This window comes from Parasteatoda tepidariorum, chromosome 3 (genome assembly GCF_982258835.1).
Source record: "Parasteatoda tepidariorum strain Cologne lab strain chromosome 3, Ptep-v5.0, whole genome shotgun sequence".
NCBI classification, from domain to species: Eukaryota; Metazoa; Arthropoda; class Arachnida; order Araneae; family Theridiidae; genus Parasteatoda; species Parasteatoda tepidariorum.
This window is the reverse complement of record NC_141757.1, coordinates 84,380,826-84,402,312: the sequence shown is the minus strand read 5'-3', so window position 1 is coordinate 84,402,312 and position 21,487 is coordinate 84,380,826. Positions and strand designations below refer to the sequence as shown.

Here is a 21,487-nt window from a genome sequence, read left to right as displayed (position 1 = left end):
TTGGGATGGAAAACGTCAGATACGTAATATCATAATTTGCACTTTAAAATCCGGCGCTTTTCCAACGCTGCGGGGACAATAATAATGAAATAGAAATGACGCCGCTTTGGGAACGTTGAAAAAAAAATTTTTTTTTAAGAAGCGGTAGCTGCTTATTACGTTTCATTCTGATTGCTAGTTCCTTAATTCAAAAAACATCCTCCTTCATTAGTTTTTATTGCTTTATACGAAATTTTGCTCTAGTGATGTTCATTTAAAAAATAGCTTTTGCTTCTAAATGTGCTATTTTCATGTTTGTGCCATTAGTAGCTTGCGTATAATTTTGACTTCATTCCCTTAAAAATTAGAAATGAAAACTTAACTTTACACATTTAGCATGAAGCACTATAGGAAAAGGAAGGTTTAAGCACAGCCCAAAAATAATTTCACATTAAGATAAATTATTCATTAATTTAAGCAATTATTAATTCATTTTAAAAATTATGTTCATTAATGGTGATGAAAAAATAAATTTGTTGAAATTTCAGTTATTTATTTTCAAATTAAAAAAAATGATATCTGCTTCTTTTAAAATTGCTTTCAGTTTTCGTTAAAACGATGCTTCTAAAAAATTATTCCGAGTATTATGTTTAAGAATACAACTTCAAAATATTTTAAATTAGTAAAATTCTGTTATGGGTATGTATGAATATAAATCCCTATAGTTAAAAGTTTAGAGGGATAATTAAACCCTTAAGCGAACGAGAACTTAAGATAATTAAATCCTTAAGCTAAAAACACTTGAATGCCATAATTTTGAGCTTTGGATTTATTTTGCAATTTGTTAACATCTGCTTGGGACACTTTTTACTAAACAAAAGAATTCATTAGAACAGTATTAATTAGTAATATTAATTAGTAACATTAGTCAGTAACTTTAATTAGTAACATTAATTAGTAATAGTAGCATCTGTCACGGTAGTGGTAAATGTAGAATGTAACAACAAATAAAAGGCCAAATTTAAAAAATAAATAAACAACAAAACAAATGGTATGTAACAGGTAATAATTGTAAGGCTTCCCAAAAAAAATTCAATTCCGTTCAGTTGGCTTTCACACAAGTGATACATAATAATAAAAATTTTGATCGATCACAACACCTTCTGTTGTTGAGGCAGAAATTTGTAATACCGCCTGCAGCTGAACACTTGGGTGAATATTTTTATTACTCTAAAAACAAAAAATAGAAGTTCAATTTCCGGCTCGAAGGTAGACTAGGTAAAACTTTTGAAGAAAGTCAGGGCCCAAAGGGAATGTTGAGTCATTGTCTATGATAATGAATAGAGCATTAGGATCGTCATGATGATAAAGCGTGTAAAGGTTCATTTTTCTTCATGTTCATCAAAATTAAAGTCCTCTTGTTATTTTTTTTTCTTAAGTAAAAAGATGATAAATTTTTATAAAAAAATCAGCGAAATATTTTCGTCTAAAGTATTTTTAGAATCTAACTAAAGTACTCATAAAATATTATATAAGAGGCATTAGAACTTATTATTTAAGCAGCACATAATAAATAGTGTACAAGGAATTCAATATGCTTCACTGTATCACAAGAATCTTCACTGTAATAAGCTGATGCTAGATTAATAAGTTAAACTCGAAATCATAGTATTTACTTCAATGTGAAACATGGAACAATGGCCACCAGTTTCACTTGAAACTCAAAATGAACATCAACCTCCGATAATTGTTTTACAGCTAATGAACAATTGAATAGTAATTCCTGAATCTATAAAATAATATAAACTAGTGGGCTGCGCCCCCTGCTCGCTAACGCTCGCCAACCCCCGAAAATTGCGACGCAATCATATATGGTTTGCTTCGCAAACCAAGCTCGCTTCGCTCGCTACTGACTTAGGTACATTGCAAATACACAAATTCTAAGAATTCAAAACAATCATTCAAATTCATATAACAGCACTTTTTTCTAAAAAAATCAATTTTAATCCTTTTAGTAAATACTAAGTCATTAAAATAAATTTGAATTCAAATAAATGGCATGTAATTCGTTAAACCTATTAGAAATGTGCTATATAAAATCTTAAAGCGTAACAGCACGACTGAGACTCATTTTTCAATGAATAACTAATAACAATAATAAAACAAATAAATTCGTGACATAAATCAAAAATCGTCAAATAAATTCGTAATATATAAATTCGTGAAAAAAAAGCGCTTTCGACAAAATACTAAAATAGAGATCTATCGACAAAGACTACTCACTTCTGCCTAGCTTAAGGTTATTTCAGTTTCCGTTTTTAAAAGAGCTATATGCTGAGCCACCTCACTAGATTCGGCATGTGACATTTTTAGCGGTGATCATTAGTCGATTTTCTAGCGTTGCCATTCGGGGAGTTGCAATGAGGCTTTTTTTGTCGCTGTGTAAAAGAAATATATATATAGATTATGAATCACTAAGAATGTTTGTTTAAAAATTGACTTCCTACTTCGTTTTTTCATTCTGTGCCATTTTTTTTTTAATTTTAAAAATCTATGCTATGCTTATGCTATTTTTTTTTTTAATTTTAAAAATCTATGCTATGCTTATGCTATTTTTTTTTTAATTTTAAAAATCTATGCTATGCTTATGCTATTTTTTTTTTTAATTTTAAAAATCTATGCTATGCTTATGCTATTTTTTTTTAATTTTAAAAATCTATGCATAATTACAATTTTTTCCCTTAATTTTACCCTATTATTTCACTACTCAATTTAATTTAAACAGCTTGTCCGATTTGGGGGGAAGCTGTGTCAATTCTAGTCAGCGTCTACTATTAAATTCACAAAGAGTTTTGAAAATGCAAAAATTTTCATAAAAAACCGAAAACTGTTTTTTTTTTTTTTTACGGTGTAAACAAGAATTTAAATCTACCAGTCTGTTCAATTTTTTTTTCTATGAGTGCAACTGATTCAGTGGTTAAGACACAGAGTTGCCTTTGTGTAGGTTCAGGGTTGGAATCCCACCAAGATTTATATCAATGGAAAGCATCTTGTCAGGGATATCAGGACTATCAATGCGAAATGCTGAGCAAATCACATCCTAATGTCAACGACCTCAAAAATATGACGCTCTACGACTCACTTGGCCAACAACTGGTTGCTGTTAGAGGTCTTCAAGTTTAAACACCTCTAATTGTTCACAAAACAACGCGCACACGTCCAGCCAGACAAGTTCATTATTTATTATATGCAGAGGTATTAATTATCTTAATGAATATTGTGTTTCTCAAGTACAATGGTTACCATACTTTAATATTTCTTGTTAATTGGAAAATATACTAAATGTATTAACATCAAATACTACTCTAAATTCAGTTTTTTTAAAAACTTTACTTTACTTTATTGTAGAATTAACTTGATGAAAAATTGAACATACTATAGTTTCTCTTCATCCATCAAATCAATCTTTCGTATTATTTCCTTTAAATTTAAAAATAAACTTTGTCTGACAATTGCGCTGAGTTTTTGAGAGTGCTACTTAATCAAAATTGTGTTACAATGGGAAAAAAAATTTCTGTTGCATGTTAGTTTTTTAACGGATTTCGGATACTTTTAAGTCACTGATTTCTAATCTGAAATTAGCTTTGGTCGTAAGGCAAAAAAAATTTTAAATAACGTTTTAGTCTATTTTCGTTGAAATGTACAAGTTTAAAAAAGTTTCACACTGAGGTGGCAAAAATCCTAGGATAGCATTATACAAATATAAAAATGGCAGTATTATCGCAAAAGTATCTACATAAGGGTATTGTTTTTATTAGGGTTTATGTGTCTTCAAGTTATTCATCTAAGAGTGTTTCTGATGTAATTATGATGGTAATGCGAGAATTAACAATCTTTGAACGTGGAATGATAGTTGGTGTAGCCGCATGTGACATTACATGTCGAAATTATGAGGGAATTCAACATTCCTACATCTACAGTGTCAAAGGTGTGCCCAAAATACCTAATTTCAGGCATAATCTCTCACCATGTACAATGTAATAGCCGACCGCCTGTACTTAATGACTGAGACCGCCGACATGTGGGTAGAATTGTCAGTATTAACAAGCAAGTAAAATTGCATAAAATAACTTCTAGCATCGATGCGGAACGTTAAATTGACGTTTCTGTTAGGACAGTGTGGCGAAATTAGGCTGTAATGAGATATGGCAGCAGAAGACCGACTTGAGTCCCTTTACTTAACTGCTCGATATCACGTCCAGCCCTTCTCCTGGGTTCGTGACAACATTGATTGGAGCCTAGATGACTGAAAAACTGTAACTTTGTCAGATGAGTCACGATTTCAGCTGGTCAATGCTAATGGGTAGCCTTTGAGTTTGAAGCAAAATTCACGAGTTGTAGTTCATTTACGTCGCACTAGAGCTGCACAATGGGCTATTGGCGACGGTCTGGGAAACATCCCTGAGGATGATCCGGAGACATATCATCACAATTTTGATCCTCTACAGAAGGGATGGCTCCCCTGCTTTGGTAGCCCGACGACCTGCACGCGAAGTCAAGCACTTTACGGTAGAACAGTTTAACGAGGACCAATACCGCACACCCTCGGTCCCTACGCAGACTGATCCAAGTGGTCACCCACCCGTACACTGACCGCAGCCAGTGATGCTTGACTTCGGTGATCTGGCGGGAACCGTGTCTTAACGATCAATCCACTACGGGACGCAAAATTCACGAAGGCATGGACCTATTGTGAACAAGGCACTGTGAAATCCAGTCGTGGCTCCATAATGGTGTGAGTTGATTTTTCATGGTATGGACAAGGTCCCATGGTCTGATTGCACTGATAAATGACTGGAAATGGCTGTGCTCAGCTACTTGGAGACCATTTGCAACCATTCATGAACTTCGTATACCGAAACAATAATGGAATTTTTATGAAGGCCCGGTGATAATGCTTCATGTTACCGGCCCTTAATTGTCTATGACTGGTTCAGAGAGCATTCTGGACGATTCCAGAGGATGATTTGGCCATCTAAACAGTCCGAAATGAGCATGAGCGGTCAACTTGTGCACAAATCCCTACATCCTCAACACTTTCTCAATTATGAACATCTATTGAGGCTGCATACTTGAATAGTCCTGAAAGAGACTTCCAATTGCTCATGAGTCCTTGCGACGTCGATTTAGTGCACTTCGTAGAACTGACATATTATTAAAATGCATCCCATGACTTTTGTCATCTCAGAGTATAGAACAGAGGGTCACGTATAGGTTGCGTCAATCTTCTAGGATTCTTAGAGCACATCATCAGGTTTAAAATTTCGCAGGAACCCATGCCGGAAATGTCGTCATACACCTAAAGGGTCATTCGTGTGCTTCTGAACAGGTCATCATAGGAAGCGCTCTTAGCCGTGTACAACAACATTTCCGAGTGTGGGTCCCTGTGCAATTTTAATCCTGATGATGTGCTCCAACTTCCCTAGAATTTGTCGATTTGCAAGACCACCTGTTGCACGCAACTTTTTTAAACTTATACAGGGCCAAAAATAAAAAACGGACAGCCCCGAATAACTTTTGATCTAGTAATGATCGGAACTCCACGTACTAGGACTCAATCTTAATGGCTCGAGGGGGATAAATTCAAATATACTAATTAATAAGTGCAGACCTTATTTCAAGATGCAAAATCTGATAGCAAAACGTACTTTCTCTGAATAAGTATAGCTTTTTTTCGACGGATTCCGATTTCTGACCCCAAAAATATAGAGGGTAGTCGCAATTTTTTTACATTAGTTTGAGGAATATAGATGTACATAGCAAAATACAAAATTTGCGCGAAATCTAGTGAATAGTTCATGAAATATCGTCTGACTTTTTTGAAATTCACATTCTCAGGAACTTTTTAACCGGGTTTTGCCCAAACTTTGTAATTTCCCATGCAAAATTATATTCTTTAAAATTATGTAAAAGATTGTATTCCATACATAAATTTTTCAACCTTTATTAAATAAAATAATTAAAAAGGAATAAATATTTACTGAAAGTAATTTTTTGCGTGGAATTATCTTTGGCTAAACGAATTTCATAATTGTGTGTAAAAATTTTTCAATTCGCTTAAAAAGTTCTCGAAATCTAACGAAATACGCAGAAAGTAAAACCAACATTGAGGGGCCCAAGCTTTGGAGCGCTCTCCTGACCAAACAATTGGGACCATATTTCCCAGATTGCAGCTACCCCCCATATTAAGGGGGTCAGAAATTCGAATATATTGAAACAAAAAGATATGATTATTTAGAGAAATTACGTTTTTGTGATTTATTTCGTAACTTAAAATATCATCTGCACTTATTAATTACCATATTTGAGGTCAACACTTCGAGCCATTAAGATTGAGTACTAGAACCCGAAGATCTGATCATTAGATCAAAAATTATTCAGAGTAGTTCTCCTTTTTTACGCACTGTGCATTTCGAAATTCTAATTAGTATTCATTCTATAAAATTTCATTTACGAAACTCTAAATCCCAGGAGCAAAACTAATTTCAAATTTAAAAACTTTTGCAAAATCAAATATTTGTATAAATACAACCAAAAAATTGTTTCCCAGTCTTATCATTTTTTTTTTGTTAAAAAAATCTTACTATTTTTTTAATTTCAGTTAATGAATTTGTATTGTTTCAAAATGTTCTATAGAATTTTGCTTGATATATTTTAATAGTACCAGCAATTTAGCAGCTTAACTCAGGATAAATATTTTTTTTAATTCAATGACTGATATAAATTTGCGGAATTAAAACAAGAATTGACACTAATTGAAGAATAGTAATTAAATATCGTATTCGTAAAATGATTATAAAAAAATTGATTACCTATCCACTTGCCATTTTAAATAAAACTGTAATTAATCTTGTTTAAATCTCATTAATGCAAATTTTAACACAAAATGAAAAGAAAAGAAAAACTAAGTATCAATTCAATTAAAAAGAAATAATCTGTAAGAAATACTAAAATTACGCATTTAATTCATCTTCCAATTTAATTCCCAAGTGTTTCAGAAATATTTCTTTAATTATACAACGACAATTAATTTAAAGTGACTGTTCCATCACACCAGTTTTCCATACTAGTTTCAAGTATGTATAAGCGATGACATTTGTATTTTTGAAATTTATCTAATTTTAAATAAATTTTGTATCTTTTTAATACAATATTTCATTTAATTTTGTAAATTCGATGCATTTTTCAAATATAACTTATTCTTATTGGTAATTATCCTAACCTGAATATGCAAAATATATGACTTTTTAACTGAATTTAAAATGTACTTTAAAATGCTTCAATGCCGACGCCAAGGAGTAAATCGCACACTGAGCTATCAATATGAAAAACTGCATTTTAACTCCGGTTTGAATTATTTCACGGAATAACAAAAGATTTTTCTTATGCATTTTGTCCTTTCCTCACTGGGAAAAAAAGCGTGGTCAAAGTAAGCATGGTAAAATTAACCATGTTTGTACGGTCTTATAAGAACACCAAAATACTTAGTAATTTATACCGAAGTACTTCGGCAATAATTTTAGCAAAATGAATAATAAAAATGGGTTTTATAATATATGATAAAATTTGACAAAATGTGAGGGAATTCGATAATTTTATCATGATTTTTTAGAGCATAACATTAAAAGCATTTTTCGGTTAAATTTCAGATTTTTTACTAAATATATGGTAATTAGAACTGTAATTTTAAAATTCGAAATTTCCGTTAAATCGTTACCATATCAACGAAAAATTAATGATTTAAAAATTGTATATTTTGGCTTTAATAACCAGAATTATGTTTTTTCGCAACAAATATCATTACCATACAAAGCTATTATTTGATCAGATTTTTTTTTCTCCGTGCTATATGTTCACCACAGACTTGTTCTTTAATTTTTTTTTTCAAAAACGAGTTTTTAAATTTGGAATTAATTCGGAGGGTCCACAAAATAACTCAGAATATAACTCTGAATGAACTTTTAACTATGCACTAGGTGCCCACGTTTTTCAGAGGGTTCGACATTCAGAGGTTCGGTACTTTCTACAAAAACCATCAAAGAGCTCAAAGTTTAAAATCTGATGTTCCTAAAAAATCTCCTGACAAATTTTTTTATCATTTTTTTTTCTCAATTATTTCCCAACGGGGTAAAAAAGTCTGCGTCTTTCTTATTTGTAATAAAAATTGACAGTTGCAACAAAACTCGATGTATTGAAATACGACTTTTTATGTGCAGGACTATGAGAGAGTTAAAATTTCGAAATTATAGGGTCACCATATTTTTGTTTCCAATATTTTAAAAATGGGGTAAAATAACGTCAATGTTTCAACGTGTCTTATTAGTTAAAACAGGATATTCTTACAATTCTTCGAAACCTTAAAGTATTAAAAAAGTTTTTATTCTTTAATTGTTACATTCATTTAAACTTTAAAAAAAAAAACAATATTTATTTAATAAATATTTAGAAGAGAAGAAAGAATTTCTATTTGCTATACACCTTCTGAACAGTATATTGACGAGAAACTCTATTATTAAATGGGACATTTTTTAATCAAACTATTCCTTTGTGTGGTTTTCAGATAGGTGCTTTACAAGTATCTGGAATTCACAATAAGATAAGAGCCCAATACACAGAAACATCTAATTATCTAAATGGATATTATGATGTTTTTCTCCGAGAAATCTTTTCTGAGCAATTTGAAGCTTACGATAATAACTCAAGTCAACAAAATTTCAAAACTTCAAAATATATTTCCCCTCTTTCCCTATGACTTGTTGTCAATTTAATCCTGTTCTTAACATTCCTGACATGTATGCAAAATATGACCATTAATTCATAAATATAACCTAGTCAAATAGATTTACATTTCCTTTTTGCTTTCTCTACCCTGACAGATGCAATAAGTGATTTCGTGATAGTAAAGTTAATAACATATTCTACGCAAGTTTTATTCGATAACCGATCATCACCCACTTGTAACCTTTAACTAACAAAAATAACAAACGGACCGCAATATGGCTTCTACTCTACACTTCTAGCATGCTTCATTAAGACGCTTGTTGAGTCACAATTCTGCCCGTGAGACTGGATGGATGGACCCCTTTTATGCGAAAATCGTGCCTCTGCATAATCAGTCGTTTCCGCCATAATGCTTAAAAGCAAACATCACTATTAAGAAAAGCTGCTTTAGCTAGAAATTTATGATGGCCTTCCTAAGGATGGAAAACCTACCACCCTGCTTTTCGCTTTAATACTTGAAGAGATAAAATGCCTACGTTGAAAACGGATGGACCTACATTTTAATCATGACGATAATGGAACCGAATGTTGTCAAGTTGAGTGAAGTGGAATTTTCTCTTGTAGAATGTTTGCTAAGAACCGAAATCTTTGTTAGTAACGGTGTTGAATACGTGCTCGCTTCGTTTCACTTCTTCAGAGTGTTCGGGTGATTGTATCAGGGTCTAGGTATGGGATGGTGGCAAGGCTTGTGCCGTACTCTACTATGGGGAAATTTCCAGTTGGCAAAGTAAAAAAGTAATGCAAGCGTGAATACTTTTAAGCAAGGAAAGTTGGAAAAGGAATTTTAATCAAGAAAATATTGTTTCTTTACTTACAAAAAAAATTATAATTTGAAAGTTTCCTTCCAGTGAAATAGTTGAACGTTTTCAATATATGTTTTACTCTACTCATCTTTATATTTTATAAATTAGAATGAATTTAATGGAAAAAAGTTTCTAATTTTACCTTTCCTGAAACAAATAAAAATTTTAAGTTCTAACTTTTTTTAATTTTTTTTCGTATGCATCAAAATATAAGTAAAAATCCTAATTTATATTATCATTTAAAGCGTGCAACGTTATTTTTAACATTAATTCAAAAACAATTGTCTGGAATTTTTTATTAGTGTGGAAACAAGATAGACTTTATAGGAAATTGGAAGAGTTTTTCATGAATAAATTAAAAAATCTCACAAGTTCCGTTTGTTATCCTAAGGGTTATAACTCATTTAAAAACGCTCAAAATGATTCACAACGTTAAAAAATTGGTTCTTATTCAACCATATTATTGCGTCATCAAGCACAATTTTCTTCAATTTTCCACAAAACCACAAAAAAGATATTCATATAAATAGATTTTTCTTGCAGTCTTAAATTTTTTATTTATTTTTTTTAATTCTATGTCACCTCTAAGGCAAAAGAAAATTAATAATTAATAAAAAGCTATAAGTGAAGTATTAAATAGCTATAAGTAAACTGCAAATCCTAAAAGTACATTGGAAAAAAATTCGGTTTAAATAAAAGTACTGCCGCCCTAAGGGCAGTATCTGTAAAATATATTTCACAGTAAAATTCATTTATCTTCACCGTGATATTTTATACCGTAATTTTTGCTGTATCATTTATTCAATTACAGAAGTTATTTTACTACAAATGTTGCAGTAAATATTACTGTAAATCAGAATTTTTTTTGTTCCATACACTTTTACCGTGAAAATTTATGGAACAGCACTCGGGCTATCAGTAGTACTTTTTACCGTAATTTGATATGGAATTTTTGAGTGATAAATATAAATTTTGATGCAGAAAAGGTCTAAAACACTGTATGTTAAGAAATTATTTTTAAAAAAAATGATAGAACTTTTAAGCAATGAAACTTTGTGCATAACTGATTGTAATATTCGCTTAAAAATTAAAATTATTTTTTATGCTTAGTCAATATTTATCAATAACCTAGTTTAAAACTACAATTATTTAATCACTTCACAATTTTCAGTCAAAGTTCATATATATGAAACATAACTTTCATTTGCAAAATTACGGCATCCGGTCAAGAAAAAGAGTTTCAATTATTTGACTTACTGAGATAACTGAAAACATTTTTAACGAATTTCTGTATTGTGTGAGTTATTGATAACTGAAATTCTGGACAAAATTATATGTATCTCTCAATTTTACGAATTAAATTAGCATACTATTCGAAATAATTTTTATAATTCATATGTATTGTTACGCACAGAACTGTAAATCGTAAATTAAATGAGTTAAGAAAAGCTATTCGTCAGGCTTGGAAAATTAATGAAATACAAACAAAAATTTTTAACTTAGCACTAAAATGAGTTATGGTGACTTTTAAGACTAAACATTTGTAAGCAATACATATTTTATTATATCGAAAAAAAATTATTGTAATTCTTTTTCCTATCGACCGTATTCGCCAACATTGTGCCAAAGTCACTTTGGTATCTTTCAAATTTAAACTAATTAGAAAGAAATACAAATATAACTTAACGTATGCAAAAAATGAGATAATAATATAGAAGTTTGAATCATTTCCAAATTTATCTTCAGATTTAGCATAACGGGATAATGCGTATCCTCTTAACTATAAAAAGCATAAATGGCATTATAACGTTCGCGAAAAGAAAAAAGATTTTTAACTCGTAAAAGCTTAAAAAATTCATGCAGTGAAGTCTTAGAATTTTATTTAACAATCAAACTGTTTTATTTATTCTAGTATTGTAAAAGAAATAGGTTCCATTAAATGAAAAATTAAATAATATAACTAAATATCCCATTTCAATTTGCCAGATTTCGAAACAAGGGACCTCTGAAAATGTAGCCGGCTACATAAAAAGCCATTATATAGACTTTTTATTGGATGTCTAGTCTGAGCTTTCAAGTTGTTAGTGTCTGCAAAATTTCTCTGCAGGAAAATGCGATTTGATGTGGCTGTTCCATAGTGATAGGATTACTTTTTAACGGGATAAAAATCAACAGAAAATGCAAGCAAAAATAAATAATTTAATGAGCGTAATATTATTTTCATTTTTATACTTGCACGAAATTAAATAACGATGTAAAAACAGTTTAACGGTAATCAATTTTATTTGTTAAAAATAACGTATATTGATTTTTGAAAGTTACAGAGTAAGTTACAAACGAATACTGCAATTACTTATTATTTTAGAGATTTGATACGTTTAAGTTAATACTATATTATATTTACTGCGGATTGTGTTTTGATTGAGCAAGTTATTGGTGTTTTATTAAATTTATTATATAGAAAAAAACATGTTTAGATTTTAAACCATTGAAATAAATTCCGATAGAAAATTTTTTTCTCTCAGTAAAAGTGTATTGGGTAAATATATATATATATATATATATATATATATATATATATATATATATATATATATATATATATATATATATATATATATATATATATATTTCGAGTGAATATTTCGTCAAATTTAAGAATTTACTGTCCTTTCTCTTTGTTCATTATTAGAAGATACGAATTTCTTCAAATACATTAGGCTTAATATTATATATAAAACAGAGAACAATAAACTTCAACTCAAAATTAAAATATCGTCAAAGTAAAATGATTTCTCAGTATATTTGCCTGAATGCGAATCTGTGAAACATGTTTGTGATGTGAGTGCACTAACCTTTCTGCCATTTTAAAACAACCATACAGAACTAATAACTTTCAAATCTGGTATTAAAAAAAAATTTGAAAATTCCTGACTTTTTATTGATTTAACACGCGAGTATGAAAGCAGTTTCAAAAAATATTTGAGAGTTCACATTTCGTCAAATATCATTTGATTTCGTTAAGAAAAATATGAATATACAAAACAGCTAAACGCATTTTAAGGAATTCTGAATCGTCAGACATTTTTATTTCTGATGATGAGTTATTCCGTAACGCCAAACCTTCATTAAAGAAATTATAAACACAGCAATCTCATTGACTAAAATTTTTATATACATAACTAGATTGAGATAATTTGCGACGATATCAGCAATAATGAAATTGATGACAAGACTTTACTTAAATAGATATAGTGATTCTAAATATACTTACTTAAATAGATATAGTGATTCTAAATATACTTACTTAAATAGATATAGTGATTCTAAATATACTTACTTAAATAGATATAGTGATTCTAAATATACTTACTTAAATAGATATAGTGATTCTAAATATACTTACTGAAAAAAGGATACATTAATTATTTTGAGCATATCTCTTTTATAAGTATGTAGTACAAATTTTAGACGTTTAACGGTTTAGAAGTAGAACTTCTACTATATTTATGCAAGACATGATTTAATTGACCAAAGATCAGTGAAACTGACTTAAATTTGTGTTTCAGATTATGCTGTTTGAAAAAGTTGGTACAACCACCAATCGTAACATTAGGGTGCCCGTCACTGCTGTTTATTTCAAATCATTCTGTAACAATACGGTAAAAGCAGTGGTTCAATCAATTAAAGTAATCCCTCATTTTTTTTTTTTTTTTTTTTTTTTTTTTTTTTTTGTGACAGTGGGTATTCCGGCATATTTCAAGACCATGAAAACTTTTTTTTAAAATTATAATGATAATATTAAAAAAAATATTTCATCCGAAATTGATATAAACTTAACCTTTATAAATTAAAAAATTGATTTGATTCAAACCTTATGATGACCGAAGAATTATTAATTAAAAAATTTTAGATGATTGCTTTGTGCACTGAGAAAAAAGATCAAAACTACCAGAATATGGTGAAGTTAACCATATTTCTGGTTTTATGATGATACATAAAGCTTGGTAATTTTTACCGAAGTGCTTTGGTAATGATTTTAGTAAAGTTAACAATTAAATTTGGCTTTATAATAAATGATAAAATTTTGTACATGTGATAAAATTTGGTATTTTATCATGAAAATTTACAGCATTTAATAAAACTACTTTTTCGGTTAAATTTATTTTTCAGTTTTGTATTTTTTTCACTCTGTTTGTGGTAATAAGAAATGTAGTTTTGAAAGCAAGAATCTTCAGTAAACTGTTACCATATGAATAGAAGAATTACGAAATGATTTGTATTCAGTATCGTCTATTTTGATTTCATTAAGCAGAATTATTTTTTTTACCTTAAATATCATTACTTTATGATAGTATAATTTTGCGAGAATTATTTTCTCCGAATATTTTAAGATGTTGGAGCAACAGAACCAGAAATACGAGATCAGAATAGACCTTTATGTATAACTAAAAGTTGTTTCTTTGGCATGCTAAGTAACAAATATTGTACTTGTATTAGCAGTTAATTTAATTGTATTTAATTAATTTTAGTTTAAAATTTACAACTGTGATAATCATATTTGCGTGAACCATGATGGCTTAGGGGATAGAGCTTTCTCCTACCAATGAGGTGTACCGGGTTCGAATCTCAACTATGGCTGGTCAAAATGAATTCCGCATCCAGCTTGCATCGACCACAGTACTGACGTAAATTATCTTCATTGGTAGTCGGATCATGGGTTAGAGTCTCCATGCCGTCAGGATAATCGTGTAAGGTTCTCGTGGTGTTCCTCCCCATGTAACGGAAATACGGGTTAGTTTCATCAAATAGTCCTTCACGGAGGCAAATTTCTCCCAATACTCGATCCAGGAGTTCCCTTGTCTTCTGGATTGGGTTCAAAATTACAATGCTACGGAGTTGAACATTGGTAATCGTAAACCCTAAAATTGGGTCTGCTGTTCAGAGACGGGCTTTAAAATGAAATAAAATTATATTTGCGCTGTTTTTTATTGACGAAATTGTTTTATCGTGTAAGAAGTAACTTTGTTTACAATTTTGTAAATTTTCAATTTTTTAATTGAAATCTCTTAGGCTCTCTCATAAATAAAATTCTTATTGTTCGACAATTCTGCAACTTTTGAGCTATATTTTGTTACTTTAATTACTATTTCATATGCTATATTCAATGATTATGTCATATAATTATTGACGAAATGAAAAATCAAAAATATTTTAAACTTCTTTTGCCGAAATTGTGCTGAATTCGTGTGTTACCTCTCCTTTTCCCAGTGTAACGGTTTGTTAAAGTGGGATGCGAACTCTCTTTACAAACAGTTGTTCCGGGTTCGAGTCTACATGATGGCGGGGAACTTATTCACTCATACCCGTTTTATTTTTTGCAGCAGTTCCTAAAGATGATTGATGTGTAACATTAAGCCTATGCACATAGAAAAACTCATATACTCAAACAAATGAAAATAACAATTTCTTCTATTTTTCTAAATGTTTGTTCAAAGTGTTTCCCAGGAAACGGTTTCATCAAAAACAATGTTTCTTGAATATTTGAGTATCCATTTTTTACAATGAAGAAAAAACTTCTCTTGAATCTTTATAATAGACACACGTTTCATTTAGCGACGTAAATGACTTCGAAAAATATTTGAACTACATGCAATGCAAACTTTCAAATTACCCAATTTCGTAAAAATAATACCCTTTTATCAATTTAAAAATTCAGTAAAGTGGTTTACTTGGGGTGTACGACATTCTAAAACTGTAACCTTTCCACTAAATTAAGCGAGATAATCATCTAGTTTCATCATTTATCATTTAATCCCCAATATTCTGAGTAAACGGTCCGCTTGAAAACTCATTACTTCCTATTAATGAGTAATTAAATAATTAAAACATGTATTAATCATCACAGACAATTAATTAAGGGAGCTTTCAGTTCCAGATACAGCAAATATATTCATTAATTTCGGTAAAACTAAGTAAATATTCTAAAAGATAAAAGAGAAATTTTTTAAGAAGCGCCAACTAATGACGCTTTAACATTGTGTAATCATGGATTACTTTTACATTTTCTTCAGTGATGTTATCTTAATCTACAAACCGTTATCGTATTCTTTAGTGAAAAATGTTTAAAAAAAATATCAGCCAATGAAGAGGAAGATTTAGTTTTTATTGTTCCCCAAATCTTTTGATTATGTTCCAAAGCATCAAATATTACGACGATAAAGTGTAATTTTTGTCCTTTTTTTTTTGTTCTAAAGTTCCATGCATGAATAAGCTTTTTTATTGGATTTAGGAGCTCGTTAAGAGTTTAAGTCGGATTACAATTTTCAACTCAATTTTTTTTTTATAGAGGAAGATATTTAAAGCCTTTATTATGAAAAAATATTTAACAAAAACTTTTTTGCTATTAAAAAAGAGTGACAAAGTATTTCGATGAATTAATGGTATATTCAAAATATAATATAAAGAGTTAATACTTTTAAATATGTGATAAATAAAACTTTTTTCAGCAAGAAATATAGATTGTTCATAATGATATAAAAAATATACTGCAATAAATGAAACTTCTATTGAAGAACTATGGCTAATCAAATTATCAAGGAATAGCAAATACAAAAATTGAAGTGAAAAACAGGGACATCAAAGAGAATTATTTTATTTTCAATCATAGCTGTAAAGTTTGTTGTACTGCATACTTAAATTGATTTTATTTAATTTTTTGGAAATTAAAATAGAACAAAACGAATTCAAAGCTGGCTTAAAGAGAATTAGAATGCATCATTCAGTTTTATTTCTTACTTTTAATGAAAATGTTACCTAATTATTGTTTTTTAAGGCACATTTCGAGCTAGCATAAGTAGCTAAATTCCGAATCTAGCAAAAGAAGTGCGTACAAAATAGTGTACTTCTCTCGCATTATTTGTGGTACGCGCATATGAATAATGCGTACATGCTTGTATGCTTACAACTGGCATTGCAGAAATATTGAAATGCCAATGTAATACTGTAAAGAAGAATTTCTAAAGACAATAAATGACCAAATCCTTAGAAATTTTAAATTGAAGCAATGTACTAACATGAAAAGTACGCACCTCAAAAATTCCTATTAAAGCAAAGTTAAGCTTAAATTAAAGAGCCTGTTTAATAACCTTAGCTAGGGTATATACTAGCCACTTAATCCTCACTTAGGTTAAATATGCCCAATTAAAGTTTTAGTTCATTTACTTTATAAAACTATTCGAGGTGTAACGGTTAGCATTCGAGGTGTAACGGTTTGGGTGTCCGTCTTCTATTAAAGAGGTCCGGAGATCAAATCCCAGTTGGGACGGTTGAATTAAATCTCTAATTTTCTTTTCTAAAAGAGGTCGATTACTATTTAACCAATTAATATGTTATATTTAATTTATAAATTATTATAATAATTGTTTTTTATTTGAAGCTTCACTTCGTATATATATATATATATATATATATAATGGAAGCATTGACCAACATGGTCAGAGCTCCCTTTTTCAAAATTTCAAAACTACCGAGAAAAATTAAGCATGGTTCAAGCTTTTTAAAATAGCTGTATCTCGTGACCCATCATATAAATAAACAAGTGCTTCGATGTTTTTTTTTCTAAACATATTAAAAAATATTAAAAAATAAGGGATCATATTTAAAGGTTGAAGGGTTTATATTTAAGGGGTTTTTGCAAAGGGTTTGAGGATCAAGTTTGGTATCATTGTATAGATTTTAAATAAAACTGGATACTACTTTTTCAATGTGATATATATTTCTTAAGATATTTGTGACCGCTTCCAAACTTTTTTGACACTTTGTCCATTAAAGAACAATATAAGAGCTTGGTAAAGATAACGATAAAAATTTCACTGCAAGTTTAATTCAATCTATAAATCAAAACTATTAAATACCAATAAAAATTCTACAGCAGTTCTTACGTCTGGTCATTTAGCCGAAATATATGACATATCTACTTGCAGAATAAAAACGGATAAGTCGAATATACAGATTAAAAACAATCATAATTCTAACAGCTATCTGACGAAAACACACGAAGAAAAAAAAATAATAAAATCCGAAACAAAACACTTTAAATAGTTTTCCCTGCCAGGGTTTTTTTGTGTGCATTAAGATAAAGCATGCATTAGGATTTCATTGTATCTTCTCTAAAACATGTTGTCACATTAATGGGTTCATTTATGGACTCTGGAGGAAGATTTTGCGACAGGTGGTTCACAAGATCAAGTGGCGAGGTCAACTTGCTTATTAAAATGATGCCAAGTCCTTGGAGAACTTTCGATAAGATATGAAGGAAAAAAATAATCGAGAAATATTTTTTAGGATAGTATTACTTCTCGGTTTTAACGTCATAAATCATCGAAACAAGAATAGTGTGTTTATTTTTTATGCAAAAAATATGCCATTAAACATTAATGTAAACTATTACAGTTTTAGTTTATTAAAGATTAAATAATGTGCTGTTTCAGAATTCCAAATATTTTATAGTTTAATATTCCTTAGATTATTGCAAATGAATTGAATGATAAGTGATAATCGTGCTGAATTTTTTTTTTAATAAGTTCATTTAAAGAGCCTTATGAAATTAAATTTCGGTAAAAGTTTTGAAAAGGTGATTTTTTCAATGAGGAAAATATTTTAAATCGTATATTTTGAATAACTGTGGAATTTTGTTAATCTGTAGCTATAGGTGTTAAAAAATAATGGTGCAAGATTTTTGTTTCGATGCGTTTATTTTTCCGACGCTCTGAGTTTTTGCATATTTTGTGCTAGAATTTGCATTATAAATGAAAAAATGAGCTCCGAATCTGGATATTTTATGCACATTTTTCTAATAATACTCTTTTAAAGATCTTTTTCATGTGTATAAATATTTTTTTGATTAATATTTATTAATATGAACTGAACATTTTTCAAGCCCTAATACATAGTCTATATTAATTGCCAAGACTCAAATTACTTATCTTTATTGTTTAATCACTTTTTAGTCTATTTTTGAAACAAAACAAGTAAAGACAAGGATAGTGGTGACAAATATATATATATATATATATATATATATATATATATATATATATATATATATATATATATATATATATATATATATATATATATATATATATATATATATATATTAGTTGGTAATTCTCTATACATTTATTTTTTTATTAAATGAAATTGTTTCTCATTTTGTATCACTCAAACTGATTCTCATTTAATGTCATGAACATTTTCGAATGTCCTATTTAAGAAAAACACCATGTGCATTAGGTGATTTATTAATAGTTTAATAATGATTTTAATATTTTGTTGCAGGAAAGAGTTGAGGAAAAGTAGATATTTAAATTGAAGTAGAAAATGAGAAAATCATTGGATATGAATTCATTTATGTAACTAAAACTAACTACTTCATTTCTAAGGTAAGTTATTATTTAATATTTTAATTAGTTTAAGTTTTGAAAAATGTTTTTAAGTTCAACTCACTAATGAAAGACGAATTATAGGTAAAAGTGTGACTTCTCGTTTTACGAACTATATTTATATAAATCGTACACATAGTTAAAACATGCGTATACCAATTGATTAACGTCGAACTAATAACAAATTGATTGTTTGGTGACTAATGAGCTATTTTACATTTCAACGGAATCACATAAAAGATTTTTTTTACAAGACAAAACAAATTCGTGCTGCAATTCTCTTAACAGCAAAAATTTCAAGTTATAAACAGAAATTTAAAATTTGAGCAATTTATTAAAGTGATGCTGCCAAAAATGCTGAAATTAAAAACAATATTATTTAAACAAATTTTAACATCTCTCCCAAAAGACTAAGTTTTTTCAAACTACCAATTCAATTTTGATGGTTCTGAATCCGGTTTGTTGAAAAAATTGTCAATTAAAGAAGAAAGTACATATACGATGGATGCATAGCACAAATCTGAACTTTGAACACTGGCAATAATTTAATTGAAATTTAATTCACAGTAATAATCCCAGAATAAATTTGCAATAATTTCAATGGTTCTAGATCCAGTCCAGTTTATTGAAAAATTATTTACTCAAAAAAGTACATAACAAGTACTATGAGAGTATAACATAGACTTAAACTTTAAACTCTGACAATAGTTTAGTATAAATTTAATTCACTGTAATTATTCTAGGATAAGTTATAATATATATATATATATATATATATATATATATATATATATATATATATATATATATATATATATATATATATATATATATTTCCATTACAATGAAAAATAAAAATAAAATAATTAAGTTTCGATTGGAGGCTTGCTTAATAATGGCACTGGGTCAAATAACTTCTCAAATAAGTTATATTTTACTAAGTGATAGATTTTTTGGAATAAATAGTCTACATTGTTTTAATATAATGTCAAAATGTAACGATTGAACGACACTATTTTGTTTTACCGAAAATTGATGACGTAATTTAAGCTTTAAAATGATTTAATGAGCAGTTGTTCTCACAGTTAACAGTTTGATTACCATCTTATTTATAGTAATTTGACTGCGTTGTTTGAAAGTGGTAATAAAATAATAAAATAGATTGTTATTTAACCATTTTTCTAGAAAAATTTTTAACAGCGTATACGAGAGGGTAGTTCAGACCGAGTAATCAGTGCTAAGTCCATATTTCTCCCCTGGAGTAGATTTAATGTTTACGATAATCTGATGTTTTAAAATTCAACAAAAATGTAATTCTGTTGTCATTTTTTTAAATGAAAAATTAGCTTACTTAAATAATTAATATATAGTGCTTAATTATCAGTAAAATTGCAAATTAACTTCAGTTAACAGTATTGTTCCCATCTTTGGAGAAGTGCAGCTACTATCGCAAACTTGTATTGTTTCTTTAAGACAAAAATTGCAATAAAACTTTGAATTTTGTAGATTTATAGAAAAAACGGTGTCTCTGAACTCAGAAGATTTACAATAAATGTATTTTTAAGAAACAGCTTAAATAAAATAAGAAATTTTAATTACATTTTTTTTAAAATATTCTGCATTTGATAAAGTAATTTATTTTAGGCATCGCATTCATGTGAGACATATCTTGCAGAGTAGAGACATTCCGTTAACTCATTTAATAACTTATGAAGTCACTTAATCTTTTAACTCATTTAATAACACTGTAAAGAAATACCGGATCATACTGTGGTAAAAACTATCGACTCTCAGGTAGCCGGTACTTTTTAACGTAAAATTCATTCTTACCGGAGCATGTTTCGGAACAAAAAATCTGATATACCGCTATTTAAACAGTAATAATTACCGTAAAATCACTGAATCCTTTTAATCAAATAAATATTACTTTTAAATTTACGGTATAATATTTTACGGGGAAATGAGTTTTATTGCAAAATGGGTTTTACGGTAAAATAGATGATACGGAATATGGGCCTAATAGTGCAGGTACTTTATTCCGTAATTTGATCCGGAATTTCTTATAATCTATAGACGCCACTTTTCTCCTCATAAAATCACAAATAAATATTATGATATATTTTATTGAATTCAGAGATCAAATCTTAATATTTATTACTTTAATGTTTTATTTTTCAAAGTTATTATTAGTATGTTGCGTAAAGTATTACAAGGTTTAAAGCAGGCTTAAAACCTCAAAATTAAACCTTTGTCACAAAGTGCCGTAAAATTGATTTTTTTTAATAGAATTCAAAAGATATAAACGAAAGAAAATATTTAAAAAAATACTCCATTTGATAGACTGGTGGCAGATAATCGATAAAAAGGTAGAACTTGGTTTTTTTATAAGTTGAACAACGGGGAAAGTGAGATGACTGA

At 29.1% G+C, this 21,487-nt stretch overlaps 1 protein-coding gene and 1 long non-coding RNA gene across 3 annotated transcripts in view; one reads left to right on the top strand and one right to left on the bottom strand.

Annotated features, from left to right (window-relative positions):
- Positions 1-21,487, top strand: part of Tmtc2 (Transmembrane O-mannosyltransferase targeting cadherins 2) — a 350,759-nt gene that overhangs the window by 80,869 nt on the left and 248,403 nt on the right. For both annotated transcript variants that reach the window (XM_087159730.1, XM_087159729.1), the window contains exon 2: positions 18,966-19,069. The gene's annotated coding sequence lies outside the window, so the exon portion shown is untranslated. The remainder of the gene's footprint in view (positions 1-18,965; positions 19,070-21,487) is intronic.
- LOC122268859 (uncharacterized) overlaps positions 1-21,487 on the bottom strand; it is a 402,125-nt gene that overhangs the window by 321,873 nt on the left and 58,765 nt on the right. The gene's annotated exons all lie outside the window — the stretch shown is intronic.